Below are 27,850 nucleotides of genomic sequence, written 5' to 3'. Positions count from 1 at the left end.
AAAGAAATATCAGATTAACTATTTGAAAGAAAATATTTTGAATTTAGTATAATGGACTTGCACTAAGAAATATCTCAATCGATTCCTTTTTTGCTTTGTTTTAAAAATGAAAGATATGGGTAATGATTATCCTAAGAATGTTAGTAATATATAATTTTAGAACACTAATAGTGCTAAATTACAGAACTTCAGAACAAAGTATTTTTTAAATAATGAGTCAAGTAAATATTAAATCATACACAACCCAACAAGTCATTCATAATTAAATCATTTAAGACATGACTATAAAACATACGTAAAAATAAAAGAGTTTATAATGTCATATAAGTTGCCAAAAAAACAACTGGATAAATATGGCAGCCTTGTTCTGAGCCCCACACAAAGAAATATCAAGTACCTGATGCAGGTTATTATTTTATGAACGATCAAATTTTAAATACATTTCATAGTACCTTTCTATAATTTGTTCTACATTAGAGAATGAGTTTAATATTTAACAGGACTCATATTACAATCTCACATAAATTTAGGTTTGACAATATGATATAAACTTAAAAACAGCTGTTTTTGTTCCTCAAGTATTATCAGTCCCCTACAGAATCAAAAAGCACACAGAATTACACTTAGCTAACCATCTAATTGCCACAATATTTATACAATTCCAGTAACATGGAATGCGGTCATTTTTATAAAATCAAAATTAACATCAATACTGAAAAACCATTCATTTTAATTTCATTATGGTTGAATTAAAATGAGATGATTCTCTATTACTATATATTCAATTCTTCACACTAATGAGGGCATACAGAGGTGCAACTACTTGAAAACCATAAATATCTTTTTAATATTTAAGTTGAGCATGATATATTTTTATAAATATATAAATGTGTATTTGTCGTTGTACTCTAGAAAATTTCTAACACAAACAAAAATAGTGAACTAACAGAGAACCCACTTAGTAGCAAGCATTAAGTTGCTCAGCTTTTACATCTTAATTCTCTCCTGTTCCTTACAACTCATTAGGGATGGCAGATACCACCTTTCAGACAATGAAAAACACCAATTTGAGGAGAGCAGCATTTCAGTCCACTAAGCTGATTGTTCTTATGGCTTATATATACCTTCCTTAATAGATTAAGGAAGGAAGTTGAAGAGCTACTGTTAATTTTTCTTTTCTTTTCTTTTTTATGGTTGGGGGAAGGGGGCAGGCGGTCTTTTCTGGCAGCTAAACCAGGCTAGAGGAAGAGGAAACCACTCTAGTTACTGCCCAGAAATACACATCTCTGACTTCCTTCCTTTTTAGCTGGTTTCTAGGTTACAAGCTTAATAAATCAACAGAGGTGAGAAAGCAAACAGAGGCTAAATAGGAAGGCAACACTATATGACTATCTGAAGTAAATCTGTTCCTTCCAATAATACAAGAAGCTTAAACACACAATTAAGAGTTAAAATAAATGAGCATTTTGGTTTCATTTATCTTAGGCCATGAAAGAAATCCCTAATCTTTATAGATCATAAGCCTAAACAAACAAGGGGATTTCTCCAAATATACAGACTTTACAAAAACAAAACAAAACAAAACAAAAACAAAAAACCTCGAAGTTCGACAGCCTAGCATTGTAAATATATATTTTTTTAGACATAAGGGTAGGAAAAGAAGATGAACAATAGTAGTTAAGAGAATTTCAACTAGACATGGCCTTAAAGGAAGACTAACTAGATTCAGGAAAATACTTTTCAATGTGTTCTATTATCCTAGAAATCTATGAAAATATATAATCAAATGTGGAACTCCTGATAATATCCAAAGGATTAACTTTTTCACATTAATGAATCCAAGAAGATACAGGCACAAGCAGTTTCATACCTTCCATGGACTGAATTGTATAAAGATTTCCAAATGACATGAACCTAACCTTACTGATTTTTTAAACCTTTCCACCCTATAATGCAGCATATTCATTTGACCACTATATATAGGATGTCATTTATGTGCAAAGCACTGTGCTTGGCCCTGGGGACCCAATAATGAGGAAAAGACAACCAAATCTCTACCCTAGCACATTCTGCAGACTTTTAGAAGGAAAAAGACATTAATAGAAAAATCATAGAAATACAAATTTACAATCCTATTAAGTATTCAATAACTGGAGAATTAATGTTCCTTTCCCTTTCTTTACTATATCCTTGGTAACTGTCCCAGTCATCAGGAGTGTAACAGAATGTGTCCATTTTTTAATTTTGCAGATGTCATGTCATTGAGTTTAATGACATATAATTAGGCTTAAAAAGAAAATCCCTGTTGAGAATACTAAAAACACTTTACACAAATAGTCTCTATATTTTTCAATAAGCATATGGCCGAATTATTCTTTTTTTTCATTCTAGACTTTCTGTATACTAGTAAGGCACATATTCTTGCTCCTGAATAGTTCTATGACTTCTCTTTCTGAATCTCCCTGGTTAGTCCTCTTTCCTCCCAGTATAATGAGGTTTCACTTACTTTTCTTTTGCTACAACTTTGCAGGTGTGAGCCATTAAGATAATCAAGTTTTCTTTCCATAAATAAATTAATAGTTCAAAACTTTTAGACCCTAAATTTCACCTTCTTCTAACCTGTATTTTATGCTGTTACTAGGATGTAGTCATATTTATATCCTATCACCACACAAAGCCAAATATCAGTAGAATTAAATGGTTAGTCTTTATTAAATTTACACTTCTTTTAAAATCACTGGAAGTACCGTCACTACTTCTGAAGTAGATACCTCGAAATTCATTAGTACAATGATCATACTTGATTTTTACTGTTTCTCTTGCTCTCTATATACAGATTCTGAATACTTGATATCTTTCCTTTAAACCTCTATCAGTAATAAATATGTAATTTTTCTATAAATTATTCCACAACTTTATACACCTTTAAAAAAATTCCAATAAGATTTTGGAACTAGACAAATCAATTTTATGGAAAAGCAAATATAATCAGGAATATTCAAGGAAGGAAGGAAAGAAGGAAAAAATAGGGAACTAGCCCTAAAAAACATTACAACATATTTCAATGCTCCAATTACTACAACAGTGTGAAAGTGGATTATGAATTAACAGTCATCAATGGATAGTTTAAAGTCTCAAGATAGCATAATATAAACATGGGAATTTACTGTTAAGATAAAGAAAGACTGTTAAATCAGAGGAGGGGAAAAAAGGAGAAAAATGAATAAAAGAAAAATAGGCTATTAAAAATGGAAATGGAATTTTAGAGATTAATAGTCTCATTTTTACAGATGACGATAAGGACACTCAGAAAGATTGTGACTTTACTTGTCGAAAACTTGTTTATAGAAGCCTGGTACTAGAACCTGGATTTCCTAATTTATAGCTGAATGCCTTTTACACTGTAAAACAGTGTGAAGGAACTGTATTGTTTTCATGCTTATTGGCATGAGGTGGCAAAGAGGAAAGTGTTTTGCATCTGTTGAATAAAACTTTAAACTTAAAATAGAGGAAAATGAAACCAGTTCAGAAGAAAATGCAAAATCAAATACTATGAAGGAAAAGAGATTGATTGAGCATAGTAAATTTATATATTTTTAATATGCTTTACTGACACATCACCTTTCAGAAAGAAGAAATAAGCAGGATTAAGAAAACAACTCAATATAAAAGGGTTTTTAAAGCTACGTTCAGAAAAAGAATACTTGGGAAGATCATAAAACACTAATAGTTAAAAGGAAAGTTTAGTTTAATTTCTTTTGTTACTGTTCTGTTGAGAAAAAAATATTTTTAATACAGAAACTGTAAAGATTAAAAATAAACTAAACCATAAAGAACAGGTACAGGATCCTTTTTGTTTTAAGAAATGAAATTACTTTTCCTTATAAATAATATCATTATATTAGAGATGATTTGGAAAACAAATGACTGAAAAGGATCCCATAGTTTTAACCTTGAGCTCAACCACTTAACTATGTAATTGCACTTTCAGCCTTTTCTCACAAGTATAGTTGTTACCAAATTTCAAGATACACCCAATTTATAAGTTACTGATTTTACTCTTTTCATGTTATTACTCTACCACAATTTTAAACAGCTACCAAATAAATACTTGAGTAAACGTACATTGTTTTATTACATATTTTCTTAAACATTTAAGGTCTTTTTCACTTTTTTCTATTACAAAAAGTAACAGGAACATCTTTATGCTTTTATTAAACAACTAAAAATTAATCCAAGTTTAGATGGGTTCAAATAAGTTATATGTTAGAATATTAAATTATTAAATTGATAAATATAAACAGAGCCATTACTGGTAGTCTTTGAAAAAATGCATGGCATTAATAAGATATTAGAGATAGGCATCTATTAATATTTGTAAAGGAGGAAAGGGGCAATTTTGAAACAAATTACATGCTAGTAAACTAGAATTCCAACAAAAACTCCAAGATGGATGATCAGAATCATGGAAAAAACAAACAAACAAAAAAACAGTAATTACTAAGAACCAAATATATTTGTTGAGGGTAATTTGTCTTTTAACAAAAATAAAAATTATTTGTATCAAGACAACTTGCAATAGGTACGTCAATGAAATATGGGCTGAATGACAGTTCTTGATGCATTTGTAGCTGGTTAAAGAGAAGTGAATAATACTACTGTTTTTAACCTATATCATACTATCTTTTCATCTTTGTTCTTACATACTATGACTTGAAAGCAATTTTTATTCGTAAATTAACAAATGACATAATGATTCAAAACTATATCTCACAAAAAATATAATTAAGACCTAGATTTTAAAATGATCAAGAAAAGCTAGAATAAGGATTAATCCTCAAACTTAATAACGAAAAACCTATTTTTAGGTTTAAAAAATCAACTATATAAGTAGTATCAGAGGGAGAGCTAGCTTCCTAGAAATTCATATGAAAGAACCTTGGAGGATTTCAATATAGTAAACCAATACAAATTATATATTTTAAAAAGTGTGAGTGTCAAATTTTGACACAAAGTACCCGGACCAAGGTAGGTAACAGTCCCTTGAGATTTTGCTTTGTTCATACCATCTCTGAATATCTTGTTCAATTTATGACATCCAAATATAAGAGAAGCAGTTACAAACTATGATGTGTCAAAGACATTTAAAAATCATGGATTACTGGGATCATTTGAAGACGTGGAGAATGTCTTGCCTGGAGAAAAGAATAAGGACAAACAATAATTATGTACTATTATTTAAAGAGTTAGGAAATTTGGAAAGGAAGAATCTTTTAAGTAAAATTTCCAGAAAGGCCAATTCTAGCTCTGCACAAAGAATGAACAAAACTTCTAATAATTAAACATTACCAAACCAAAGCAGACTTACTTATGAAGCAGTGAGCTTTCAGCCTGCAATAACTAGAAACAATTAAGAAGAATCTGGATGAAAACTTGACAAGTCTGTCATTGAAGGATTCCATTTCTGGCTTTGGCAAGGGGTGGTTTATAAAATATTAAAAGATTCTTTCCAATTCTAAGACTCTACTACTGTCTTCTTTTAAGCCATTTAATGTTTAAGAGCAAAGTGAAGATAAGCAAGATTAAAATAAACTTTTCATAAACAATCCTACTACTTTTCCAAATATGAAAGCATAAAAAGAGGACTGCTGAATGTTCGTGTTATTCACATAAGGTGGCAGAATTAAAGGTAAAACATAACATCTCCCATTTCATAATAAGTTAACCAAGGCTTCTTCCACTTGGCAGAAATAAAACTACACGGGAGACTTCTGTGGCACGAATTTCTATAATCCACAGATTCTTTCTCTTTTTTGATGAAAAAGCAAATGTAATTTGAGAATAAGAAATATTACAAAATCAAATCAACTCAACTATAAATGAAAAGCATGTGTTAAAATGCTAATAATCACAAAATCTCAGAAGAATTTCAAAATTAAGCTAAAATAAAATGTCTTATAGTCTTGTGTCCTGTCAAGCATACAATCCTTAGAGAACAGAGTATATACTTTTGTTTCCTGACCTTTTTTATTCTAAAACTAATTTTAAAATAAATGTATTTTACAATTTTTCTTAATAATTTCACTGTTTGTACTACTGAAAAGTTGAATAGGATACCTATTTCTTTACTGGTTTTGTTCATTTCCATCTTGCAAACATCTGTTTCTTATGCAGCACAAGTCAACAAGGCGCTACAATTAATTCCCCATTACCTCCCTGTTTGTCAAAAACTCTGATGATGTCAGCCAACAGTCTTGGAAGCTGAATTTTTCAGCTAATAAGGAGGATTCACAATTTCAATTAGTATGATACAGTAGCTATTTTGGTTACCTTAAAAATTAATATATTTTAAGTGATAATAATTACATATACTAAGTAGTATTTAGATTCAAAATATGGTAAGGTAATACCAAAGTTAACAAAGTTTCAGAAATATTTAAGTAATGATAATTTATGCCATCAATTTTGATGGCCATGAAATACCAAAGTACTGCTGTGCCAAGTAAAAAGACTACAAAAGAAGAAAGAACTTTACATAAAGACTTTGGCACTAGAGTGTTTTACTTCAATTACAAATTATTATTCATTTAAAATAAAGCTTCCTTCCCTTCTAATATGTTGTAAAAAAAAGTTATATTGCAAAAAAGTACAGAGAAACTGAATACACATAATTTAATTTCAGGTCAATCACGACTAATATAATTTTAATATACTTCTTTTAAACAAAGGCCTTCCCTTCTAAAGCTCTAGGCTTTAATTCAGGCCAGTTCCTGTTTCACTTAGGACAACTCCCTTTACAGGGATGAGGCAACAAAAGTCCCAGGGCTAACTGGGAAAGGAAAAAGCTGAAGCCCATTAATGATGCCCAGAAGCCTTACTTAGGTTTATCTCTTTAGACAGAGGAGTTTCACAATTAGACTCTTCATGGATAATAAAGATTGCTTCCAGGGTCTTAGTTCCCTTCAAAGTTTCAGACAGCCTGTAAGCAGTCTGGGCAAATAAACTTCTTTGGGACTCCTGTGGATTTACTAGTGTTTTACAGCTTTTGAAACAGTTGCTTTTTCTTTGGGGTTCTAAAAGCTTTCCTGCATTGACCACTTGACCACCTGCTTTAGGAGCTTTATAAAATAGAACAAGTTTTCCTAATTTCAGGGATCTTTAGAATTATCTTTTTTGATTCCCGTCACATTTAGGTTAAACTATAATTTATGTTTTAACTGTGAGCTGTTTTCTACTTGGCCTTGGAGAATACTGTTACTTGAAGAGTTACACTGTAATTAGGTAAAAAATAATAATAATAAAAAAAACTATTAAAAGTAGTCATGGAACTATGCTACTCTCTGATACAAAGAAATGTTACACACAGAAGCAACAGTTTAAAAAACAGGTTTATCAATTGGTCAATTAAGAATGCCTCTGTACTTTCCACTGCCATTTCTTTTGCCAGGAAAGAAGTTTTCTTTACTATTCTCTTATAGCGGTAAACTAGTTTTAGCTTTGTTATGCTTTATTATATTTATTACTATATTAATTGGTGAAGAATCCTGAAAGGTAATAGTTTGCTTCTAGAGCTTGATGCTGAAGGCACAAAGTAGTGTTAGCCAAGTCCTAGAACAGTAGTTCTCAAAGGTTGCCCTCTGTCCAACAGCAGCAACAATACCAAGGAACAACTTAAAAATGCAAATTGTCAGGCTTCACCCCAGACTACTTGAGGGAGAAATTCTGGAGGTGGGGCCCAGCAATCTTTGTTTTAACAAGTCCTTGGGTAATTCTGAAGCACTGTAAAGTTTGAGAACTAGTGGCTTTTTAGTAAGGATTCTTATTCTTAACCTTTTTGGGGTCAAGGAACTATCAGAGTCAGACAAAAGCTATACCTCCCCAGAAACATGGCACTCAATTTTGTGCCACAATTTCAGGGGTCTTCAAGATCATTTGGAGAAAACCTTCTAATAATATACATTTCTAAGCTTTAAACCTGAAGATATACTGCTGAATCAAAAACTCTTAAGACCGGGGGCACTGTATTATAAATATTTTTAAAACTTCACTAAAAAACAGTATGTTCCTGCTGTCTTAACATCCCCACAAACTGGCTCTAAGCAGCCTGCACAGATGACCAGGTGAAGGTTGGCCCTTGCCACAAGTTCTCCTTTCTGCCCTCTCCTGACCATGACTTAGTAACATTTAAATGCACCAATGAAATCCCCTTCTTCCCTTTCTTGTGTATTCCAACCTGACCCCCAACAAAAGGCACTAGCCCACAGGTCCTTGTGCAATCTTGGCTCCCCACCTGCTTGGCTGAATCCGCTTCCTTGTGCAGTGACTTTATTTCTCCTGGACCTAAGAGTGTAATAAATTGTTTTCACATGCCTCTCCTGTGTTTCCTCTTGTGGCTGCACCCAACTGACCATCACATAAAAAAAGAGAACAGGCCCAGGAATACTTAGCTTTAAAGTGATACCTGAGTTAAGTATGAGGTTCTGTCAGCTTTGGGAACCATGAATCTTGGTTGAGAATGAATGACCTAGAGTGACTATATCTTAGAACACAGTGCCCCAGTCCAGGTCTTAAAATATTCTCTCAACAGATCAGTCTCCTTGTCACTTTGATAACTCAACCTCCTAGTTTCTCAGGAAGCACAGAACCTTTAAATAGCTTACCAATAGCATACATTAGAAAGCTGCTCGTTCTCAATGTGGGGATATGTGAACCATGTAGAGACTGATTTCACACACCAGGTTTTCAAATTCAAATAACTTAGAGCTAGCAGAGATAAGTTCTTTGCTATTATGCATAGAGACAGCTATTTAAAAATGCCTTGGCTTCCTCGTTAAAGCAGCAGACACAGAAAGTGGAAATGCTGCTGCCCTAGATTACATGGAAATAGAACACAGAGCAAATAGTGAACAATATAATGGCAAAGGCAGTTTCCCCTTTATGCCTAAAAAAGATGAGGATTCCAATTATGTTGTTCCCTACTTTCTACTCATCATAAGAGAAACAAGAGGAAGTTCCTCAGGAGAAGACAGGAAGAGCCAGAGGTGTGGTTAATCATTCAACAAAAAGTTTCAAAGCTGATTAAAACTGCCTGTGAAGCAGCAAAATATTTCCCAGGTTACATGAACTGTGAACCCAGAATGAGTTGGTTCAAGATTGTGACCAAAGGATGTGAAGGCCCAAAATTACACACCACAGACTTTTCTATCAGGTATGATCAACTGTAGCAATTGTGCCGGGGCGGGGGGGGCGGGGGGTAGGTGTAGGGAGGGGTGGAAGGTGGAGAAGGAGAACTAAGCTTAGGTGTCTACCTTGACATCTAGAAAGTATACATAAAGTTATAATTTAAAGTGCTCATCTTTAGAAAAAAATATATTCAACTCACTCACTGAAATATAAAGTATAAAACATTCACTAGTAGTGAATCAAGCTCTCAAAGTACATACTTTACTAAGTACACGGTCATAGCTAACAATCGTTCATTTAGTTCGCAAACATTTGTGAAGCACTTACCCACTGTGCATGGTATTATATAAAGGAAAGTAATAATTATCAATATTTTGTTTTCCCTGGTATCTCTCTAGATAACAAAGGAAATAACTGCTCTTGTACAATGAAATTTAACAAGAGTAAATGTTAAATATTCAGTTCAGGTTCCAAAAAGCCACTACTTAAGTATGGTGCAACACTCCCACCCTATCCCTCACAGGCACACATTACTATAATATGTGGTAAAACTTGTCCAGCAGCTTTTGATGCAAAAAGGTTTAGGAAGTTTTATTCATTCTACAAATATTCACTGGAACATCTACAATATGTTAAATATTGTCCTAGAGATTTTGGATGATGGAAAGATGAAGTTAAACAGAAACTTGGTATGAGGCAAGAATGTACTGTGGTGTGAATGCTAAAACTGCTATTATAGAGTGTTCCAAATATGTGAAGTACCAGTCCCAATATATTGAAATCACATCAAATGAAAATTAAAGGCATCACATTCAGAAAGTCATAGACCTTAGAATACAAACAAAAGTAGGTGATCTGGATAGTGAAGGTTTGCCTATAAACAAGTCATGTTAGGACTGGTTAGAGAAACTGGGAATGTTTAGCCTAAGGTCTTTATGACACTTTAATATATAGGAAAAACTTGATATATCTTGTTATAGAGCAGAGGATCTCAATCTGGGTTAAACAAACAAACAAAAAACACCCCTTCAAAGAGTCTGGAAAGTTCTTGAAATTATTTGTAAAAATTTATGAATATAAGCATTTTTTCCTCTGGAAAAGGAGCTTATTGATTGCTTCTATCAGATTTTCAAAGGAGTCCCTGATTTAAGAAATAGTGACTAGAAAATAAACTAAGTCCAGTATATGAAAGTTATGTATAGCCAGATTTTGGTTCAATGTTAGGAAAAACTTTATATCAATTTTAGCTTGTCCTGTATGGGATGAGCCACCTTATAAAGTAGTAGTATCTCAGAAAGAAAGCATTCATGCAGAGGGTATTTATCTATACAGGACACTACAATATGAGAAGTTGCGGGGACACTTTCGAATCTGTTAGGGCTTTGATCTGGAAAATTATGTTTTGAAATTTTAAATCATATGTAAGAACAGCGATGGTTTTCAATATTTATCAAAAGAGTATTAGAAGCTAAAATCATTGGTGCATACAAATTTTATTTGTGGGTAGGAAGTATATAATAGCTGTAAATATATGTTTGTTATACTTTTTGGATACTATCTAATTCTGTTCTAGATAACAAGAAAAACAAAGGGGACGAATGAAATTCATGATATGGTTAGTATAGAGAGCAAGCATCCTGTGTAGAACATTAGACAGAAAAAAATAAAAGCAAATAGAGAATACATGGAATCACCAAGTAAATCTATTCATTAAGTTCAGATCATGTCACCTATATAATGATAGCTATAATATGTCACTCCTAATATGGTCATTCACTGGTGACACCCTTATGGCCTCATGTGTCCTCTGCCAAAAATGTCACAGATGAAAGGCATGGCTGCTTAGCAAGTCTTTAGTGAGTTATAATTGTGGCCAGGCTTACTTACTCCAGCAAAAGTAAGCATGTATGGATTCCAGGCCCCTTCCCTGGGCTGAGTTCCCAGGCTCACATCCAACTTCAGTCGTTATAAGCTATGCTCTCAGCAGGGAAGGCAGTGTGGCATAAACAGGACAAAAGAACTCAGTATGATTCATAATTGAGTATTAAGATCCTTTCATCCCACTACACCCTATCCTGAGTATGTTAATCAATTTCCTATCTTTCCCCTTTTCTTTTTATACTTTAATAGACTATTTCTTAGAGCAATTTTAGTTAAGTGGAAAACACAGAGTTTCCATACACCCTCTATTCCCACACATAAACAACTTCCCTCATTATCAACGTCCTGAAATAGAGTGATACATTTGATATTATCAATGAACCTACACTTAGTCCACGGTTTACATCAGGGTTCACTCTTGGTGTTGTACACTCTGTGGATCTGGGCAAATATATGACATGTAACTATCATTATAGTACCAGGCCAAACAGTTTCACTGTCCTAAAAATTTTGTGTGCTATGCTTATTCAGCCTTTTCCTATGCCTCACCACTGATCTTTTTACTGTCTCCATAGTTTTGTCTATTCCAGAATGTCATATAGTTGGAATCATATAGTATGTGATCTTTTCACATTGGCTTCTTTCATTTAGTAAAGTATACATTTAAGGTTCCATGTCTTTTCATGGCTTCATAGTTTATTCTTGCCGGTGCTTAAAGATATTCCATTGTCTGGATGTACCACAGTTTTATTTATCCATTCACCTATTGAAAGACATCTTGGTTGCTTCCAAGTTTTGGCAGCCGCAAATAAAGCTACTATAAACACTCACATGCAGGTTTTTGGGTAAATACCAAAGAATATGATTGCTGGATTGTATAGTAAGAGTGTATTAAGGAACTGCTAAACTCTGTTCCAAAGTGGCTGCACCACTGGGCATTCCCAATAGCAATGAATGAGAGCTCCTGTTGCTCCATATCCTCGTCAGCATTTGGTATTGTTAGTGTTTTAGACTGTTTCCATTCTGGAACCGAATAAAAAGTCCACCCGGCAACAATGGAGCCAAACACTGAATACTGAGAATTGCAGTGGAAAATTAGGGTGGCTTTATTGCTAGCATTACACAAGGAGAACAGAAAAGCTATTCTCAAAAGCCCAAATTCCCTGTCTGCTTATGGACAGTTGGTTTTAACCCACTTCCCATGTACCCCGAGAATACTGGCCAGCAGCGTTTGCGGCTGCAATGTTTACCCCAAGATAGCTCACGAATTACAATCCTAAACTTACTCCTAAAGTTTGCCACGAAATAGCTCGCTTTTATTATCATTTTCGCATTGCTCTAGCATAGCAATAATCTTTGGAAACAAATGACATCATTCTGTTTACAGCATTCTGGTTTTAGTAGTGGTATTTCCATTTACAAAATACAGTAATTCTCAATCACTGAAAATGTCAAATCCTAGAAAACATAGCATTCCTATGCATGATGTTAACATTGTTCTCAAACAGTTGTTAGCCGAAGATTCATTTGATGAATCTGATTTATGTATACATTTCTGTTACACGAGGATTAGAGACAAGTTCTGTTTAGAAATGACTCCAAGAACAGTATTTATATTTTATTTTCACATTGAAAACCAGTCAGATTTGCTTCAGACTCAAAGAGTATGTTTATGTAAAATTAAATTAACACTGGCAGTGAGCTACATTTTTTTCTAAATGGGAAATGGGTTAAAGGGTGAAAGTGAGAGTGGCAGGGGGTCCTTCAATGTGTGATCACAGCTTGTGGATTCTAACTGGTTGGAGCTGAAGTTACAAAGAGATACTTTAAGATTTCTAGTCATCGATACTCCAGCGCCATCTCGTTTGGGGTTTATGTGACTGGTCAGCGAGAGTCAGCAGTTTTCTGTCTTGTGTGTGCGTGGGCGGGGTGTGAGGGGATTCTGGTTCCTGTAAAAACGACTCAAGGTATACATTTATATGTTATCTGTGATTCCAGAGGGGAACTAGTGCCCCCATAACCCTGATTTATGTCTGAGAAAGTTGACCTAGGTGAATATAAAGAAAAGGGACTCTGGTCTGGTTTCTTGAAATGAGAAACTGTGGGAACTTGGCCCGGAAAGAATTATAGCTCCATTTCAATTCCAGTAGGTGTGTAGTGGTATCGCCTTTTTTAAATTTGCAATTCTAAAATGACATTTGATGTTGAACATCTTTTCACATGCATATTTGCCATCTGTAAATCTTTGGTGAGGTGTCTGTTCAGGTCTGTTGCCCATTTGTTGCTTTCTTATTGTTGAGTTTTAAGAGTTTTTTTGTATATTTTGGACAACTGTCTTTAATCAGATGTCTTTTGTAAATACTTTTTAGCAGTCTGTGGTCTGTTTTCTCATTCTCTTAATCCCCTGATTTGTTGCTATATATTTTAAAACTGATTTAGTAACTGTAATTCCAGTATTTTAATACAATCTGTGGGTCTTTTTTTTGCACAGCTTCTGGGAGACCTCTGCCAGTTAGTGCATATAGAAAGTACCACTGTATCACGGTAATTTCTCAATTTTGCTAATAAGCACATGATAAAAATTACTTATGATTTAAAGTTAATAAATAATAAACAAATGTAAAGTTAATGGTGAGAATATTAACTAAAACAGCAAAAGATGACTGATGAATAGTAAAAACCTTTGAGAATCTTTCTTTTCTCTTTCTTAGTATTGGCAGAAATAATTTGGTTTATAAATTAAGATAATGAGCAGTGACTTGCCTTTCACGTATAATGACCAGTGCTACTTGATAAATGGTATTTGCATATTTATTTATAGTTTAAATTGATATATTTACAAGTTAAATCCTATTGCAATAAAGCCCCAAAGGACCATAAATTCTTTAATTCTAAAGTATATATTATTGTAGCTGATATTAAAGTTTGTGGGTTACTGGTTAAATGTTTAAAAAACATTTTTAAACACAGCTTTCAATACAATAAGTACCATAATAAGATATGACTATAAAATCATACATCACAAATATTTAAAAATTGTGGCACTGTAATAATGTCATTATTCAAAAACATGATTACAAAGCAAAAATTCTAAGATTACTTATAAAATTTTAAAAATTATAAAACATGAATATGAAAATCAAAAAATCTAAAAGATTAATGATAGATGTACAAAATAAACAAAATGTACAATGTAGCCTTTCTTAAATAAATGATAAACAAGATAATACTCTGAAAACGCATAAATTACATGACTGTTCTAACAGTAAAAGGAAGCTCAGGCTAACAATAAGAAAATAACCTTAAGAAAAGGTCTACAGGCATAAATTATACTACTGGGAAACTCTGAAAACATAAAAATTTCTCAAATTTCTGAAAATGGTGGAAAACATTTAAAACTGGTTGAGAAAAAGCTTCTGAGATTATATACTAGAGAAAGACTCTACACAGGCAAGATAAAAACAAATAAGACTTGTTCATCTCTAATGTGTACAAATACCCGAGATGCTTATTTATGAAAAAAAGGTTAACGTACACACTATTACAAAATGCTTGCAACTTTGCTGTTAATGTAAAATCATTTAAATTCAGAGTTGGAATTCATTTTGCAATAAAAGATAAAAATGAATAAATAAGAACTGGCTAAAAAAGTTTATATTACTGAACTCACAAAATGATATTGATGAAATAAAGAATACTGTCGTCTGTGGAGTTATTTCCAAATACTAGTAATTGTTTAATAAAATTATCTAATCAGAATCATAACTTTTATAGTAAATTTTGATACCTTTTGCTATAATAAACACTACTTTAAGGACTAATCTTTTAATTTAACACTTCTCTTTTTCTTTTCTCTTTTCCTGTGTGTGTGTGGGGGGGGAGTGGAATAAAAGAAATATGCGTAGACATAAAACATTTATATTTCAATTCTATATTTTAGACTAACTCCAATCGGCTTGTTTAAATAATTTTTTATTTTTCAATTATAGTTGACATACATTATATTAATTTTTGGTGTACGACGTAGTGATCAGATATCTATATTACCTATGAAGTGATCATCCCGATAAATCTAGTACCCAGTCTAACACCACATACAATTGTTACATTACTGACTATATTCCCTATGCTTTACTTTACATTCTCAAGACAATTTTGTAACTACCAATTTGTACATATTAATCCCTTCCCCTTTTTTACCCAGCCCCTCAATATCCCTCATATCTGACAACAATCAAAATGTACTCTATGAGTTTGTTTCTATTTTGTTCATTTATTTTGTTTTTATAGATTCCAAATATAAGTGAAATCATATGGTATTTATCTTTGTCTGACTTATTTCACTTAGCATAATACTGTCTAGGTCCATCCATCTTGTAGCAAATGGTAAAGTTCCATTCCTTTTAATGGCCAAGTAATATTCCATTGTATATGGGTATCACATCTTCTTTATCCAATTGTCTATATTGATGAACGCTAAGGTTACTTCCGTATCTTGACTATTGTAAATAATGCTGTAATGAATAAGGAATGCTTATATCTTTTCAAGTTAGTGTTTTGATTTCCCTTGGATAAATACCCATAAGTGGAATTCCTAGGTCCTTGTCTCTTGTTATTGCATTTGTTTTAAAGTCTATTTTGTCTAGCATAAAGTGTTGCTACCCCAGCTTTTTGGTTGTTTCCATTTTCATGAAATATCTATTTCCATCTCTTATGTGTCTTTCAATATGAAATAAGTCTCTTATAGGCAGTATACGTAAGGATCTTGTTTTCTTATCCATTCAGCCACACTATGTCTTTTAATTGGAGAATTTAACTCATTTACATTTAAAGTAATTATTTATAGTGTGCATTTTATTATTCATATTTCTGATCTTTTTTTTTTTTCCTTCTTCTTCTTAAAGCAGTCCCTCTAACATTTCTTGTAATAGCAGTTTGGGGGTAATGAACTCCTTTAAGTTTTTCTTGTCTGGGAAGCTCTTTATTTGTTCTTCAATTCTAAATGATAGCTTTGCTGGGTAGAGTAATCTTGGTTGTAGGTCCTTAATTTTTACCACTTTGAATATTTCATGCCAATCTCTTCTGGTCTGCAAAGTTTCTGCTGAGAAATCAACTAACAGTCTTATGGGAGCTCTTTTGTAGGTAACTAACTGCTTCTCATTTGCTGCTTTTAAGATTCGCTCTGTCTTTAACTTTTTGAATTTTGATGATGCTGTGTCTTGCTGTGGGCCTCTTTCGGTTCACCTTGTTTGGGATTCTCTGTGCTTCCTGGACTTGTATGTCTACTTTCTTCACCAGGATAGGAAAGTTTTCCACCATTATTTCTTCAAATAGGTTTCAATTCCTTGCTCTCTCTCTCTCTTCTCTTTCTGGGATCCCTATGATGTGAATGTTGGTATGCTTGATGTTGTCCCACAAACTGCTTAAATTATCCTAATTTTTTGAATTTTTTTTTTTGTTGCTGTTCTGATTGGGTGTTTCCCGTTACCTTATACCCAAATTGTTGATTTGATCTTCTGCTTCATCTAATCTATTGATTCTTTCTAATGTATATTTTTTAGATTTGTCAACATGTCAAAAAGAACCTTTATTACTTTTATAACAGCCTCTTATGTTCTTATGATTTCTTGCCAGATGCCTTTGGAACAGGTGCTTTCTGGGCTGGAGCTTTCAGACCCTTCTGAGCTTCTGGAGGTGCTGCTGTCTTCTGGTCTGCAGCTTTCTGGGCAGGAACCTTCTAGGGTGGAGCCTTCTTGCCTGCAGCAGTTATCTTTTTTTGCTGGAACTTTGCAGCAGCTACTGCAGCTGTACCTTTAGCAGCAGGTGTTTGGGGAGAAGCTTTCAGGAGAACTGCCTTTTGAAGCTTCCTAATTTCAAGCTTGATTATTCAATTCCTCATTTTTTTTTTTTTTGCCTTCATGACTCTGTAATGATCAAAATCTGTCATCTTGGCTTCCTTTTCTCTGGGTTCAATCTTCTTTGCCCATCTTGTGGCTGCCTGTTTGTACTGATATCTGCCTTCTGCCAGGCTTATCAAACATAATTCTGATGGGTACTATGTGGAAATTTGAGGATGAAGTCAGTGAGCTGCATGCATTTGAAAGGTATAGCCTGTCTCCTTACTTGAATGCAAGGTCCATCAACCAAGGTCCTGTTCTGATCAATAACATCTACAATTGCATCCAGTTTATCGGCATGAGGCCCAAAGGAGACGTAGGCCACCCGGCCAACCTCCACGAAGCTCCTGAATACCATGTTGGCGGCTTTTGATGAGAAGTCTAATGTCGTCTCATTTCGGTTATTGTATTCTTCATTTCTGACTGGTTCTTTTTATGTTTTCTATCTCCATCTTAATGTTTCCTGTCTCTTCGCTGAAGTTCTCACTGAGATCATTGAGCATCCTTATAACCAGTGTTTTCAACTCCACATCTGGTAGATTGTTTGTCTTCATTTTGTTCAGTTTTTCTGGAGTTTTGTTTTTTCATTTCAGACATGTTTGTCTCCTCATTTTGGCTGCATCCCTGTGTTTGTATCTATGTATTACACAGAGTAGCTCCATCTCCCAGTCTTGGTAGAGTGGTGTTATGTAGTCTGTGTCCTGTAAGGTCCAGTGGCATAATTTCCCTGGTCACCCTGAATCAGATGCTCCAGGTGTGTCCCTTGTGTGGGTTGTGTGTAACCGCCCTCTTACTGCAGTTGAGCATTGACTGCTGTTGGCACATCAATGGACGGGAATAACCATCAGGCTGATTGGTTGTTGAGATCTAGCTATAACTACAGTGGAAGAGCTGTTGTGTAGGAGCTGACTCTACAGAGCAGGGATCACTATAACGGGGCTCTGGTGCCTGCTGAGTTTGTCCTCTGAATATGTCATTTGTGGAGGAGGTTGGGTGGTACTCTGGTGTGGTCTGAAGCTGGCCACTAGGTGTGTTGGTTCTGGGGGCTCTGGGGAGAGGCTCTGGTGCAGGCCAAGGTCAGCCACTGCCTGTGTCCTGCCTGGAGCCACTTAGTATGAGCTACAAAATGATCTGCAGATGGCTGTCACTTGTACTGGGCTTGGAGGTGCCTAGGAGAGGCTAAACTGCCAACTGAAGCCAGCTGCTGCTAGTGCTGGGTTTGGGACTGCATAGCAAGAGGTACAGAACATACTGAGGCCAGATGCTGCTTGTTTGGGGTTTGTGAACTGTTCAGAGATTTTAGGCAAGTCTGCAACATGAACCATTTGTATTTGAAAGCCAATGGAACTGGCTTTGATGGGTCCAAAAACTGGGAGGCTCAGGGTCTCAGAGAATCACCAAAGTGGGGTGAACAATATTAGGTTGACAGAGATGCTCGCCTGAGTGTGCAGGCTGAGTGAGGGGAGGGCTCAACAAAGGAACAACGTATTCTGCCAGCACTTCTGTCTGGGAGAATTCACTCTGAAGCCAGGCAATTTAGTTCCTCCCAGTATGTCTCTGGCGCCTTTCAAACTGCTGCCTCAGCACCGGAGCTCAAAGCAAGTGAGTCCATCAGCGAGTTAAGTCTGCACCCAGGCCTTCTAACAGGAATGGGACTCCAGCAGCCTTCAATATCCTCTGATTTTCACAGTCAGAAGTTGTGGAGACTTCTCTTTCCAACACTGAAACACTGGGCCCAAGACCCCTCACTCCTCAGGAGGGTTGTCCACAGTTGAGATATCCCTCCTGATTTTAACCACTACACATGGTTATGAGACGAGCCCATTCTGAGTCTCTGCCCATCTTACCTGTCTCGACTTGGTTTCTTCTTTATAACCTTAGTTATAGGTCTTATGTTCAGCTAGATTTCAGGCAATTCTCATTGATGGTTGTTCTGTAGTTTAACTGTAATTCTGATGTGGTCATGGAAGAAGGTGAGCATAGAGTTTACCTACTCTGCTAAGTTAACCAGAAGGTTCCCCAAAGGCTTGTTTTAAAGTCATCCCGGTGGTCATTCTCACAGACTAAGTTATCATAGGCTCTAAGTCTGTGGGAGTAATTAAGACAGGACAAATGTCATCACATCATACTAATATACTACAAACATTCTAATGCTAGATCTACTTCACAGTCTCTCGTTATTATCATGACAAGACCACCTACCATTCTTAATCTCTTTCTCAGAGCCATAGTCCACCGCTGTCCGAGCCAAGCATTTTCTTCATCATGATCACATACTCCAATGCCCCTACCTAAGAAAAATCACTTCTACTACTGTTATTTTAGAGCCAATCCCATAGAATAAGTAACTTCCTTGACCTTTTATTGAAATACTCTCCTTGTCACCAAACATTAATAAAATAAAACCTGGACACCCCATTATATTCATCTAGCCGTCAAATAAAAAAAAAAAAAAATCTAGGAATAAGCACTGTGTACAATCAAACAAACAACTCCTGCTCTCATAGAATTTTTGCCCTGATGGGGTGGATAAACAACAATCACTATTCTGACATGAAGATCTCTTCTGTTTCTTCCAGTTATCAATTATGGTCACTGTTACCACTCTTCTCTTAGGTGCTACAACATAGATGACAATACTTAACATTTGTTTTTCTTCCTTAATGTAAAACATTTTGCAAAATCAATGTACCCCTTGTCATTAAGATAAGGCCTAAAGATATATTCTTCAAGTCGTCCTAGTTTTTACAATCTGACATAATCTATGCTTCTATTTCTGCATTATCTTGAAACTGCTCTCTCAAAGTAATGGCCCACTTAGTCTCTTTTCAAGTCCTCAACCCTATTTAAACATAGAAGCATTTCACATTAATATTTTGAGAAATCTATTCCTCCACTAACTCTGAAAATATCAGATTTTGATGTGTTTACCTCTCAGATATCATCTCAATCTTCCAGCTGGCTCCACTTCTCAACCCTTAAACGTGGCTCAAGATTAAGTCTATCATTTTAAAGTCTGAGAGTCTCATGACTTTATATATCTGTACATGTAGAAAACTGCCACATCTATGTGCCTTTTTTTCCTGAACTTACACACTGTGCTAATTCAGTTCTTTTTTATTTATTAATTGGCCTTCTGGCATTTTAATGTGACTCTTCCAAACTGATAATAAAACAAATTTGCTAAATAATTCCCTTGCTCAAATCACTTTGGTATTATATAAAGAAAGGTGTCCAAATCTTCTTCACCTTGTAGATTAACTTTGCTTTCTATCTCATTTTCTACTATCTCATTTCCCTAAATATGTATGTCTTACATCCTTAAACATCCTCTGTTCATTCACATTTATTCTCCTCTGATTTAACTCAAGATATTTCTCCATATCCATCTGTAAAAATTCAATCAATCCTTTCAAGGCCTAGTTCAAACGTAGCTTTTTAATGACTTTTCAAATATCATCAGTCAAAATTAATCTTTCCCTGCCTCATATGCCCAGTGATGCTTAGACTTTCACTGTAACACAATAAAATAGCTTTAATTATTTATTTATGTATATATTTGTCTCCACAAAACTTCTGAGCTATAGGAAGACAAAAATCTTCTCATATTCATCTCTGTTTTCTTAATATTTAAAAAAGGATTTGCACAACAAAGACCATCATTAAATATTTGTAAAGAAGTTCTAAAATGGATGGTTCTTAAACAACCATTTTCCAAAAGCTCTTAGAAAATTAATTTACTACACCCATGTTACCCGGAACAAGCCTGATCCCATCTGATCTCAGAAGCTAAGCAGGGTCGAGCCTGGTTAGTACTTGGATGGGAGACTACCCTAGGAAGACCAGGTGCTATAGGCGTAAAAAATAAAAAAAATAAGGGATTGTAAACTGACAAGGTCCTTGCAATCCGTGAGGTCAACCAAGGATTGCCTTGTCTAAAAAAAAAAACAAAAAACAAACCAAAAACCAAAAAACAAACAAACAAATAACAGAAAATTTTAAAAAGGCACTACTGAAATGTACAACTAAATTGTGACAGTCAGCATGTAGTTTTAAATGAGGCTACTAAATGAGGTAAGGTAGTACCAAAAATCATCTTGAGGTCACCAAGTTAAAAGGGGGAATTTGAAGTTAGGGATTCTTCCTGAAATAGTAAGAAATCTTCTAAAATTAGTGTACTATTTAGAAGAATTCTGAGAGCAGTTGTATTATTAACTGAAAACTTGAATAAGAAATTAAGTCCTTCAAGCTCATGAGTTCTCTCTTCATTGATTCCTTTCTTGCCTTGATTCTATATAGGCTTACCAATTAGTCTGTCAAGAAAGAGGTAGCCTTCATAAAATGTGAACTTAATTCAAAGTTAATTTTCATGAGCAAGCTCTTTCACATGCAAGAAAACCCTTAAAATTTAGTTCCAAAGTGAAAGAGGACAAATTTCTTAATGTTATAGTCAATAAGTACAATTAGTAAGTAGAGCTGATTGCTGTTATTCGGAATAGCTATGTTTTATAAAGTCACTACAAACACTGATTTACTAAATACTGAGCCACTGCTCCTAGTGGAAATACAGGAGTAGGTTCCTGCAAGCCTCTGGTCACATTTTCTTAAACCCATCAACATACAACCTTCTTTTATGTGTGTTTCTGCTTAAAGACATCTTATGTAATATATAGTTGATTCAATAACACTGAAACCAAGGCCAAAAGCATTATAATTCATGCCTAAAGGAAGCTTATCTAACTTTCTCATCTATGAATCTGCCTCTGATACAAAAATTTAACTATCACTGAGTTTAAGTCATTGCTGAATTCAGTGGGGAAAAAGTTTGGTTGGTTAGAGCTAGTAGTTCAGCTCTGAATATGGCACAAAGTTATCCCCTCAAAAAAGTTAAAGCCATATTAGTAATTTTGAAAAAAAAAAACAAACTGTATACACTATGTTGAATAAAATACACTTTCATATACCATAATAAATAATGTCAACTTTAAGGTTCATAATTTTTGAAGACACCTGTTTCTTCCTTCACATTTTGATTTTCAAAAGCCAAGTGGAAAGATCAGATTAACAAGAGAACTCAGCCAGATCATTTTGGACAATGAGAACATCCTAAAAGGAAGAAATAAGACAGTTAACTCTTACTGACAAAATGAAAAGGTTGGACAAGATGACTTTTGAAGTCCATTATACTGCTATAAAACTACAGGAGTCTTCCTTTCTCCCAAGGACCATTAGGGGCCATAAAGGCAGGCTCTGCTGTATCTTTGGGGAATAATTCAGTGTTTCATAATGCCCATGTATTACAGACTTGATAGTCTAAAGAATAAAGGGTTCGGTTTAAAGCCCTGATAGATAAGTCTGGATGATAGGACTTCAACTGCAACCTCAGGTAGAGAAGAGAATGAAATTGTAGGGAGAAAAAGGCAAAAGACATAAGGAAATAAGAAAAGGTGAGAAAACAAGGGACAAGAAAAAGTTAAAAATGAGACATTAGATTTGAACATATAAATTATAAAAACAAAGTATTTAAAACTTATGTTTTATACATTTCTTAGAGCTGCTGTAATGAAGTACTATGAGTGGCTTAAAACAATAAAAATTTACTGTCTCATAGTCTTGGAACGAAGAAGTCTTGAAATGAAGGTATCTGCAAGGTTATACCGCCTCTAACACCTGTAAGGGAGTCCTTCTAGTGGTTTGTAGGCAATCTTTGCATTCCTTGGCTTATAGCAACATCACTCCAATCTCTGCATCTGTCATCTCTTTGTACTTGTGTCCATTTTCTCTCTCCTTACAAGAACACTAGCCATTTTGAATTAGGGACCATCCTAATAACCTCATCCTAACTTGATTATATTTGCAATTACCCTATTTCCAACTACGTCACATCACAGGTACCAGGGGTTAGGGCTTCAAAATATCTTTTGGGGGAAACACATTATAACCCAAAACATGTTTTCAAATATATATCTGAAGTGTTCTCTCCACATCATTTAAGGACAAAATGTCATACTTATTCTAATCTTTAAAAACCGTTAATCAATAATTTACATTTTAATAAACATTATACAGTCTATATAATATCAGGAACCATTCTAGAAACTATGCAATATGAAAATATTTAGAAATAAAGATGATATTTGAATTACTAAATCCTTTAACACTAAAAATGAATTTCCTATAGTATATTGGCAAGTTCATTTTAAAATGGATACATCACAACAGAACAGAGCTCGTCTCTATTTCAAATGCCCTATAAATAAATATCTACACTGTTACTGCTGCCCATAGTTTTTGTATAAAATATTAATTTACAATCTTCACTTCAGAAAAATATAAAAAAATGATCTGCAGATAACCAAATATTGTCAATTCCTAATGAATTCCAAGAAGCTCTACATGAATGCCCTTATCTGTGTGTTCAAATTTTAAGATGGTCAGCCAAATCATTTGTACAAGAAACAAAGAGAAGGCCTCTCAAGGTACATGGTCCTCTAGAATTTTTAGTTTTCTGTGGATGATAAGTCTTTGAATTATATTACTTATAATGATGATAACCCTTTACTTAAGTTATTTTAAACAAATAATGTTTGAGTTAATGGGTAGGTATAATTGGAATTGCAGATAATCTATTTTCTAAAGGAACAGAGAGGTATGGCACCTTAAACAAATGTATTACTTAAATGCCTACTCCACTAGGCAGTTATAAGCGAATACAACATCCAACTTAAGTGAATACAACATCCAACCGAATATCTCAGATAACATGGTAATTCTGACTGGTCAGAAAACTTAATTTTTGCTAACTACATTATTTTCTTTTCTGAATCTGAAAGGCAGATCTAAACAGTGTACTGCTTTCAGTGTGAAAGTTGAGACTCATGAAAAAAATTATTAAGAAAGAACCATCTAACCAACATTGTGTATTCAATTTAAAGAACTCAGCATATTTCCTCCATAACTACTAAAGCATATACTACAGGAAGAACAATAAAGAAAAATGCTTGCAAATCACTGTCTCTCAGAAACACAAGGTACAAAATGAAAATATATGCAGGGAAACACCAGCTACCCTTTTACTCTAGTAACTGTGTCCAATTTCCTTGGCCCAGAGGCAATAATTTTAACAAATTCTTATATTTTCTTCCTGAGATACTGTATACACATTCAAGCAAGCATATATGTACACACAATATACATATCATGTACAAAACAAAAATTTTAAAAATTCTACATACTTTGTTCTGCACTTTTACAAAAATTTACTATATTTTGAAAACCAATCCATTCCCTATCACTATATACAGAGCTACTTCATTCTTTTTAATGGATGGCTGCATTCTATTTCATTGGATGGGTATATTATAATTTATTTAATAGATATTTAGGCTATTTCGGATCTTCTGCTATCAATGACAAGAAGCCCTATACTTAACTCATCTCTCACGAATGTATGTAAAATGCAGGATACATTTCTAGAAGGAAAAGTGTCTGAGTATATAATTAGAACTATTCGCCATAAAGTTTATATCTTATATACTTGTAATGAATGTCAGTTTCACCACACTCTTTTCAAAAAGATGTTAAAACTTGTGATCTTTGTTAACCTGGTTTTTGAAAAATGGTTTCCCATCACAGTTTTCTCTTTAAAGCCCCCAAGATGCATGTTTGTCTTCACAGACCACAAAACTAGAGAAAAAGTGAAAAGCAATCTTTACAACACATGAAAATCAAAACTTTAATTCATTATCTTAAGTGTTTATCAAATTGTGATTGTGCAATGTGATGATCAGTCCTAGATCCAAACAAAAGTTAATGAAATCTCTAGTGAGATTTAGTAATAAGGCCATTTGTCAGGTCAGTCTTATTTGACACAATTATGGCCTTTTAAAATGTAGATTTAAGTCACATTCAAATAATAATTACCCATTAGAAACCAAGAGTGGTAAAGATCCATCTTTTGCCTAGAGTTTACAAACATATATAAAAACTTTATTAAAACTCAAAGGAAGCCAAAAGGGAGGGGAAATTATATTGTAACACTCATAAAGCATGTTTTAATATAATTTCTTCAATCACTGACTGACCGACTCTTGACCTAATGATTTTAAAATCTTTGGGCCTAAGATTCCTCATCTATTAACCTGAATTTACTGTGACTCATCCAGAGAAGAGAGGCATTCTACTAACTTACTGAACAAGAGACCTTTATTTAGAACACTAGGTTTTCTATACAGCTTGAGATACACTCTCCAAAAAATTTTTAGTAAAACCCATACTTCTTACCTATACCAAGGTATAATTAAGTTTTCTTCCATGAAAGACTCTCTGACTATATTTTGTTCATAGTTTTAATCAATCCCAATGCCAAACACATTCTTAACTAGAGTTTCAATATTTGCTTCATATTATGTTATTGGTCAGTACTGTTATGTTGTTTTTGTGAGTACTTAAGACATTTCAAACATCTAAGGTTAATAACAAACTATTAAAAAGCAGTTGAGCCAAAAATTAGCAAGATTCTCTTTATTGTTTGATTGTATTATAAAGTATTCTAATTTCTTACAATTTTTCTGATAACAACAGAATAGTTTCAGTGGGAACAGTGGAGATATTCCTGAAAAGTCACTGTCTTTCATATATACTGATGACAGAAATGATATACTCTTTTGGCACTAATCTTACTCTACCTTGAATTACAGTAATTAATGTACTTATCTGAGTAACGACCTTGCCTTACTCATCTTTGTATTCCTGACAGCATCTTTCTATCAAAATTATCTTTCATATAGACGGTACTAAATAAAATAAAATAAATAAAATCTCTTAACCATTATGATAATTCCAAAAGGGACAAAAAAGCCAAATTGATGAAAATTTCAAACTTTTGGAAAACATCTTAAGTGTGAATGATAGTTAGCCTTTGCCATTATCAGGAATACAATCAAAATAACTCATATTGGATATCAAAAGGAGTAACAGAAGTTTGGCATAAGGCTGTCTCTACTTTTCAGACATAGCCATGACCAGAGTGCTGGCTATATCTGAGGGAATGAGAATTTAAAAAAAAGGAAAAGGAAAAGGAAAAGGAAAAGGAAAAGGAAAAGGAAAAGGGAAGGGAAGGGAAGGGAAGGGAAGGGAAGGGAAGGGAATATCTGGGGAAATGATAATTTAAAAAAAAGGAAAAGGAAAATGAAAAGGAAAAGGAAAATGAAAAGGAAAAGTAAAGGGAAGGGAAGGGAAGGGAAGGGAAGGGAAGGGAAGGGAATGGAAGGGAAGGGAAAGATAAAGAAAGAGAAAGAGAGAGAGAAAGACAGAAAGAGAAAGAAAGATTAAATAAATCAGCTGGTGCTGGTTAAACTTCAAAATGGAAAAGTACTCAAGTATAAATAAAAGTATATCATGCTTTATTTGAGCATTCATATTAACAAATAAACTTATTTTTTAGGTTGGCAGAAATGATTCTAAATGAGATTCTTTTGCATACAATGCAAAATCAACTTTTATTGTTGGTAACATCTGCCATAACAAAAATACTAACAGCCTGCCTGTATAGTAAAAACACTGAGCACTGAGTTAAGGTAGAAAAACTCACTGATAACGAATAGTTATTGCATTTGCTTTATACTCACTTTTAATCTGTATGAAAAGTCTACTGGAAAGGCTATTTGAGAATTTGAAAGTGCACTCCACTTTAAAACATACACATACACACACTCAAACGCATACACACACTAAAGAAGGAAAGTACTTTTTTATTTTCACATAGATGTCTTTTAAGACATCTTGTATACTGCCCAAGCTATTCAATTAAATAGGCAAAACAGGGTAGGGGCAGTTTAACATAAGTTAAACCACAATTAAAGTTAGGATTCAAACATGGTAAGAAATCTCTATCCAAATTCTCAAATAACAGCATTTCTTATATTCCAATTAACAAATTAACATTAGCTGCTTAGTAAACCCAACTAAAGAATGACTGGAGTAACCCATAAACAAAGGTATCTGGGTAAAGAAAAATATAAAACAACATCTATTTAAACATTTGTAAAGTGTTTAGCACTGGGACGGTACTGAGCAAGGTTAATAGATATTTTTAAATCTAGGTCTTGGCTAGGGTTCTGATAACAAAAAAGTGATTATAGAGCTGCTTCTCAAAGGTCCATTTAATAGGGAGTTTTAGCTCTTCACAGGACTAATGCTAAGATTTTATTACTGCTTCTCTTTCAAAATCATTTTTTCTGATAATAGGGAAACTAAGTTCTTATTGGTTATAATTATATTTTAATACATTACTTCATTTCTCAGGCAGACACATCCTCCACTTTAAAGATAAATTATTCTAACAGCACGTGTTAAGGGCTGAATTGTATCCCTGCCCTAATTCCTTGGACTTCCAAATGTGACCGTATTTGGAGACAGGGTTTTCACAGAGGTAATTTACAAGTAAGTGTAAATGAGGTCACTAAGGTGGGACACAATCCAATATGACTGGTGTTCTTATAAGAAGAGGAAATCTGGACATAGGCACAGAAGGAAGGTGATATGAAGAAAAATGAAGAAGACAACCGTCTATAATTCAAGGAGAGAGGCTTGGAACAGATTCTTCCCTCAGAAGGAGGCAATTCTGCTGATCTCTTTATCTTGGACTTCTCTCCAGAACTGAGATAAATAAATTTGTCTAAAGAATGACTAGGTTACTCTAGTCATTCTTTAGTTGGGTTTACTAAGCAGCTAATGTTAATTTGTTAATTGGAATATAAGAAATGCTGTTATTTGAGAATTTGGATAGAGATTTCTTACCATGTTTGAATCCTAACTTTAATTGTGGTTTAACTTGTTATGTTAAACTGCCCCTTCCCTTTTTTGCCTAGCCCTTCTTTGATACTCTG

At 34.0% G+C, this 27,850-nt stretch overlaps 1 protein-coding gene and 2 pseudogenes across 5 annotated transcripts in view; 1 reads left to right on the top strand and 2 right to left on the bottom strand.

The window, feature by feature from the left end:
* The window catches only part of JMJD1C (jumonji domain containing 1C), a 302,235-nt gene that overhangs the window by 81,947 nt on the left and 192,438 nt on the right, over positions 1–27,850 (bottom strand). The gene's annotated exons all lie outside the window — the stretch shown is intronic.
* LOC102881815 lies at positions 16,480–17,417 on the bottom strand (annotated as a pseudogene).
* Positions 20,700–20,819, top strand: LOC112482762 (annotated as a pseudogene).

The sequence above is a fragment of the Pteropus alecto genome, unplaced genomic scaffold, assembly GCF_000325575.1.
Source record: "Pteropus alecto unplaced genomic scaffold, ASM32557v1 scaffold155, whole genome shotgun sequence".
NCBI lineage: Eukaryota > Metazoa > Chordata > Mammalia > Chiroptera > Pteropodidae > Pteropus > Pteropus alecto.
Note: the sequence above shows the minus strand (reverse complement) of the source record. Positions and strands in the feature narration are given on the sequence as shown.